This window comes from Citrus clementina, unplaced genomic scaffold (assembly GCF_000493195.1).
Source record: "Citrus clementina cultivar Clemenules unplaced genomic scaffold, Citrus_clementina_v1.0 scaffold_2, whole genome shotgun sequence".
Lineage (NCBI taxonomy): Eukaryota > Viridiplantae > Streptophyta > Magnoliopsida > Sapindales > Rutaceae > Citrus > Citrus x clementina.
The window spans coordinates 13,790,394-13,797,000 of record NW_006262688.1 but is presented as its reverse complement, the minus strand read 5'-3'; the positions used below and the strand labels follow the sequence as shown (position 1 = coordinate 13,797,000).

Here is a 6,607-nt window from a genome sequence, read left to right as displayed (position 1 = left end):
GGGTTTTTTTTCGTTAAAAATTAGTTTGGTTTAACCCCAAAAAAACCCTGATTTAGACGCAATTTAGATTTTTATTAAAAAAATCAGTGGTTAGAGGAGAAATGTCATTTTCAATTAACTGTCCGCTTTCGTTAGAGTTAATGGTAGAAGCTAACGGTTTGTCATATATAAGAGTATTTTCGAAATAATTGTCACTTGCTTGATAAATGTTGAAACATTTGTCACCCACGTGACATTAGCCCTATCATTTAACAAAGTCATAGGGGTAGAAATGTCGTTTCACCAAAAGACAACTAATTTTGTTAAAGTTAATAGAAAAGTTAACAATTTATCACATGCCTTCCTATTTTTAAAAATTGTATTACCTTATTGATATATGTTGAAACATGTGTCACTCAGATAACATTAGCCTTTAACACTTTAACTGTTAATTCTTCTAAGATTTTAAAATTTTCAAAAGCATTTAAGGCACGAATAATTCCAGATGCATTACTTAATTATGAAATAAGAAGCCTCCATCTAAGAAAGGGTTGTGATGCTTGCAACGTTTAGGTTTGTGAAGGGAATGTGTATAAAGAAATATGATTCTTTAGTCTTTATTGATACGAGCTTCTTTTGACTCTTGAACGAAGTATGATTATATGGTTGATGGCTGTTTTTATAAGAATGAAATCACACACTATTACATATAAATGCATTTATATATACATCCTCTTCAAAAGCTCTAAAGAGGATTCAAGAACAAATTTCAATCATGTAAATTACTAAAATAGTGATGCTCTGGTGTTTTGTTTCTCATCCTCAATTTTGGTATTTTTCATTGTAAAACTGACTTGAAGCATAATCTTTTGAATGTCGATTAGATTGGGTGTAGGTCTTTGTAGGAAAATATACATTTTCCGGGGAGTAAGTGGGTCTGTCTTTATTGAAGTATGTTTGTTAGCACTCTAATAGCTCAAGATACAGAGCTATCAAAGCACTCCCAAAGATTGAGATCAAGAATTAGCAAATTGCATATATCAACCAAATCGACTTTCATACTTGTTAATTCTGAGCAAGGAACTCTGACCAAAATTAATGGAATCAAAGAAATAAGAAAATGATCAAACACAGCAATCAACACACACAGAGAAAAGTCGAGACTCAGTTTACGTGGTTCAGTTGTGTTGTGAGCACAACCTACATCAACGGGGAGAAGCCACCAAAAGGAGTATTATTGCTGATTCAAGTCAAGATTACAGAGCTTTTTTCAGATATGATTACAAGAACAAAGATTACACTTTTCTCTCTCACAGATCTCTCCAGAAAGGTCTCAATTTCACACTCACCAAACCATCAGCTTTTTACCAGCTGATATAAACTCCAGTTTGCACAGATTAACGCCACGTGTATAACGACCTCGTAACAATTTGATTCCCTTCTCACATGCATTCTCACGTGCTTCACTTAAACTAGCTCAAAACGATCTCAATTGATGCCGTTTTGAACTTTAAGTATTGCACATGTCTGGCTCGTGACTTCTTGAAGCATTTATATTCAATCTGAAACGCTGCCGTCTTATCCCTTCAAGTTTTGAATTCAGCAGATTAATCCACAATGTTGTTATTCAATAGACTTTATATATTTATGTTTTTTGTTTGGTTTCACTTTTTTCTAGTTTAAATGATATTTGGATCAGGGGTAAAATTGACATTTATAGTTCATTAAATTATGTCATGGTTAATGATTGATGACTTATCTATAAAAAAAGAGATAAGAAACCAAAATTAAGAGGACTTAAATGATGATTTTTGCAGACTACAAGTACCGTAGTATAAATTACGATTCCATGAACCGGTCAAAGCGGCATTCGTTGAAGTCAAGTTTCATGAAAATCACCATTTGCTCACAAATTAGTGCATTTCTAAGTTACTCCACGTATGTCTCAATACATTGCCACAGAGAAAACTTGTAGTGCCGAAAGTCAACCTTAACAAGCATTGCTTATTAAAGTCATGGAATTGTGAGGTCAACTACGAGACTGCCGGCCGACTTGAGCCTTAGAATTTTATATGTACTGCAATTTCTTGGGTCGTGAAATAACGTAGCATTCTGTTGCATTCTGCTGACATGGGTGGTAACAAAAGTGCAACCTCGGCGCTTCTCCTTCTTTTGCTATTATCAGGAATTTTGCACCCAGAAACCATTCAACTTGGTTCAGGCTGCCAAGAGGCTGAGAGGAAAGCACTTCTCCAGTTCAAACAAAGCCTTAGAGACCCTTCAGGTCAGCTCTCATCTTGGGTGGGTGAAGATTGCTGTAGCTGGAGCGGAGTAAGCTGCAATAACAGAACTGCGAGTGTCATCAAGCTCAATCTTAACAATCCATTTCGAGACAGTTTTGGCTCTTTTGAGGATGACGCAGGTCACGAATTGGGTGGTGAGATTAGTCCTTCTCTGCTTCAGTTGAAAGACTTGGAATACTTGGACTTGAGCATGAGTAATTTCACAGGTTTCCAAGTTCCTGAATTCATTGGATCACTAAAGGAGCTGAGATATCTCAATTTATCTGGCTCATTTTTTAGTGGAACAATTCCTCAGAGTCTTGGAAACCTCTCAAACTTGCTTTACCTTGATCTCAATAATTTTCTTGATCAATCAAATCAAATAGACCTTGAATGGCTTTCAGGTCTTTCTTCCTTAGTATACTTTAACTTGGGAGGCGCAGATCTTAGCAAAGCTGGAGCATATTGGCTTGAAGTTTTTAATAAGCTGCATTCTTTTGTTGAGTTGCACTTGCCCAATTGTAATCTTCCCAGTCTTCCTCTCAGTTTTCCATCTCTTAATTTCGCATCTCTTCAAGTGCTTGATCTCTCCAACAATGATTTCAACTCCACAACACCTCACTGGTTGTTCAACATCACCAGCCTTTTATGTCTTGATCTCGGCTCCAACGACCTTCAAGGTGATATCCCAGATGGATTTGCTAGCTTGAATTCTCTTCAAGAGCTTGATTTGTCTGGAAATTCATTCCTTGGAGGCCAGTTATCCAGAAATTTGGGGAAGTTGTGCAATTTGCGGACAATGATTCTTTCTAGAAACAACATCAGTAGTGAGGTGAGTGATTTCCTTGATGGTTTATCTGAATGTACAAATAGCATCTTACTAGAGAAACTAGAGTTGCGATTCAATCAATTCACCGGTATTCTTCCCATTTCTTTAGGTTCTCTTAAGAATTTAAGACACCTTGTGCTTTGGCAAAACTCATTTCTGGGTTCAATTCCACCATCAATTGGAAACTTGACCCTTTTGAAGGAATTGTACCTAGCATCTAATCAAATGAATGGCCAGAAAATTTCGGACAGCTATCAGCACTTGAAGTGTTGGATCTCTCCGAGAACAAATGGGAAGGTGTCATAACTGAATCTCGTTTTAGGAACCTCTCAAGCCTAGAAGAACTGTCTTTAACTATAGAGTCACCCCAGTCATTAACTAAAGATTCGATAAATGTTACCTTGCTTTTCAACATCAGTTCTGATTGGTTCCCTCCATTTAAACTAGGTTTCATCAAACTTAGATCATGCCAACTTGGTCCAAAATTTCCAACCTGGCTTAGAAATCAAACTGAACTAAGAACTTTGGTTCTTAACAAAGCTAGGATTTCAGACACCATACCTGACTGGTTTTGGCAGTTGAGTTTGACCCTTGATGAACTAGATGTTGCTTATAATGAATTAAGAGGAAGGGTTCCAAATTCCTTAGGATTTAACTTTCCAGCCACAGTTGATTTGAGTTCTAACAACTTTGAGGGTCGTCTCCCGCTGTGGTCATTTAATGTGACAAAGTTGTATTTAAGGGATAATTCCTTTTCCGGCCCAATTCCTGATGACATTGGCCAAAACCTTCCTTTGCTGACGGATTTAGATATCTCCTTCAACTTCTAAATAGCAGCATTCCCAAGTCCATAGGCAATCTAAAGCAATTAATAACATTGGTCATTTCCAACAATAACTTGTCTGGTGAAATTCCTCTGCTTTTTAGCAACAGTTCTTTCCTTTATATTTTGGATATGTCAAATAACAGCCTTTCCGGTAGCATACCAGAGTCAATTGGTTCTCTTCGTACACTCAGATTCTTAGTGCTCCGTAACAATTATCTTTCTGGCGAACTCCCTCTTTCACTGAAAAATTGCACTTTCATGGAGAGTCTTGATCTTGGTGACAATAATCTCTCTGGCAACATTCCGGCTTGGATAGGAGCAAGCATGCCTGGATTGTCAATTTTACGTCTGTGATCCAACCTCTTCAATGGAACCGTTCCTTCTGAATTGTGTAAGCCTTCTAGACTTCACATACTGGACCTGTCACACAATGACCTGTCAGGATTCATTCCTCCTCGTGTAGGGAATTTGAGTGACATGAAAGTTGAACCTCCAAAATCTGTTCAACACGAGGGACGGTTGCGAGTGGTGACTAAGGGAAGTGAGCGCAAATATTTCACTACTCTATACCTTGTTAATCTTCTGGATTTGTCGAGCACCAATCTATCAGCAGAAATACCAGCAGAGCTTACAAGCCTTGTTCACTTGGGAACCTTGAACTTGTCGCACAATCATTTGGTGGGAAAGATACCTGAAGAGATTGGAAACTTTGAATGGTTAGAAACTCTAGACCTATCAAAAAACAAGCTTTCTGGCTCTATTCCTCCAAGCATGGCTTCACTTATATTCATGAATCACTTGAACCTGTCGTACAACAACTTGTCCGGCGAAATACCAAATACGAACCAGTTTCAAACCCTCAATGATCCATCGATTTATGAGGGTAATCTAGCACTTTGCGGAGATCCATTACCAAAAAAGTGCCCTGAAAATGGCGGAAGGTCGCCGGTTCCCCGAGGAGATGATGAAGATGAGGATGAGCATGACAAGTTATGGCTTTTTGTTAGCGTCGCACTTGGTTTCATTGCGGGGTTTTGGGGATTTTTTGGTTCTTCGTGTTAGGAAATTGAGCTTCCTCCCAAGATCACTCTAAGCAATTTGTCAAGCAACAAATTAACAGAAAAAATTTAATGGAGAATACACCAATCACACAACACAAGATTTACGTGGAAAACTCCAAATCCGGAGAAAAACCACGGCCATTGTCAAAAAGACAACCAGAGAAAAAAATATTCACTATGTGGAAAATTATTACAACCACACTCTCAGAAATAAATTCCTCTCACCTAAGCCCCAAATACACCCCAAAGAAATACTCTCTGAATGAAGAAAAGAAGCCGAGGATTAGATGCAAAAAACCAAAAATGGGGAGCTTTCTTTATATAGCCAAAATTGGCTATTATTTTAATATTTTCTTTATTCTTCTCGTGGCTTCTTCAAAGCCGTGTTCCAACATTTTTCTTTCTTCCATTTTGGCGTTTCAACCATCATTTGTCAAGATCAACTTCTGCAACATCTTCTTCATTCTTCCTTGGCGGTCCCTTCAACATTTGCTGCATCAACGCTTCTAGATGTAGCTTCTAGAAGTTGCAGCCAAAAACTTTGACATTCTCCCACTTGGAGATTTGATTGAGAACCAATCAATCTTCACACCAAGTTTATTATTTTCCTCACCATAGAGAATTATCATACCCCACCATAAAAGAATATACCACTTAGAATTAATTACCAATTCTAAGAATTTTACATCGGCACATGTCGAAATATCCTGCTGAAATTTATGGTGCAACTTCCATGTTGGCCTTCCTGGAAGTTTGTCAGCCATCGACATAAATTCCACCACACACCCTGCATCAATGCCAACCATGCCTTGTGTGTAAATCTTGTGGACCCGCTAGTAGTAACATATCCCCTTTCATGGTACTAGCGGTATACCATGAGGATGTCATCATCATCCATTTTACAAGGGATCATCGTCTCCCACGATGATGAGAGACTTACCACTAGCAATACTATCAGTATCTGATCTGGAGCCACTTGCCGATCCTGCTCCATTTCTACTATGACAATCTCTTTTTAAGTGCCCCGATTGTCCACACCCCCAGCAGACTCCTTTCTTCTTAGATTTATCTTTCTGCCAATTCCCTACAACTGCCAAAGCCGAGACATCTATAGTTTTAGTACTTTCACCACCCAGTCTCCTTTCTTCTGAGAGTAAAGTACTAGTAACTTCTTCAAGATCTACTGTCTCCTTCCCATACATCAAAGTAGGTAACAAGTGTTTGTAGGAAGTTGGAAGTGACCATAGTAACCTAAGCGCCTTGTCCTCATCTTCAATTTTAACTCCAATGGCTTCTAGTTCTGACACAATACCATTGAGAACACTGAGGTGATCGGAAATTTTTGTACCTTCAGCCATTCGCAGTGTGTGAAATCGCTCCTTCAGGTACAATCGATTTGAGATGCTCTTTGTCTGATACAACTTTTCTAGCTTCTCCCAAAGTTCTTTCGCTGTAGGAATTTTTCCTACATTTGCAAGAACATTCTTTGCTAGACACAGTCGTATGGCACTTGCAGCTCTATCATCTAATTCTTCCCAATCTTCATCACTTATACTAGTTTTTCCAGAGCCACTATTGGAAGCAGGGGATGGCTTCCCCTTCAATGCCTTGTGTAACCCAGATTGAATCA

The 6,607-nt window shown here is 38.4% G+C and overlaps 1 pseudogene; it reads left to right on the top strand.

Annotated features, from left to right (window-relative positions):
• Nucleotides 1-2,109: 2,109 nt before the first annotated feature.
• LOC18052620 lies at nucleotides 2,110-4,978 on the top strand (annotated as a pseudogene).
• Nucleotides 4,979-6,607: the final 1,629 nt, after the last annotated feature.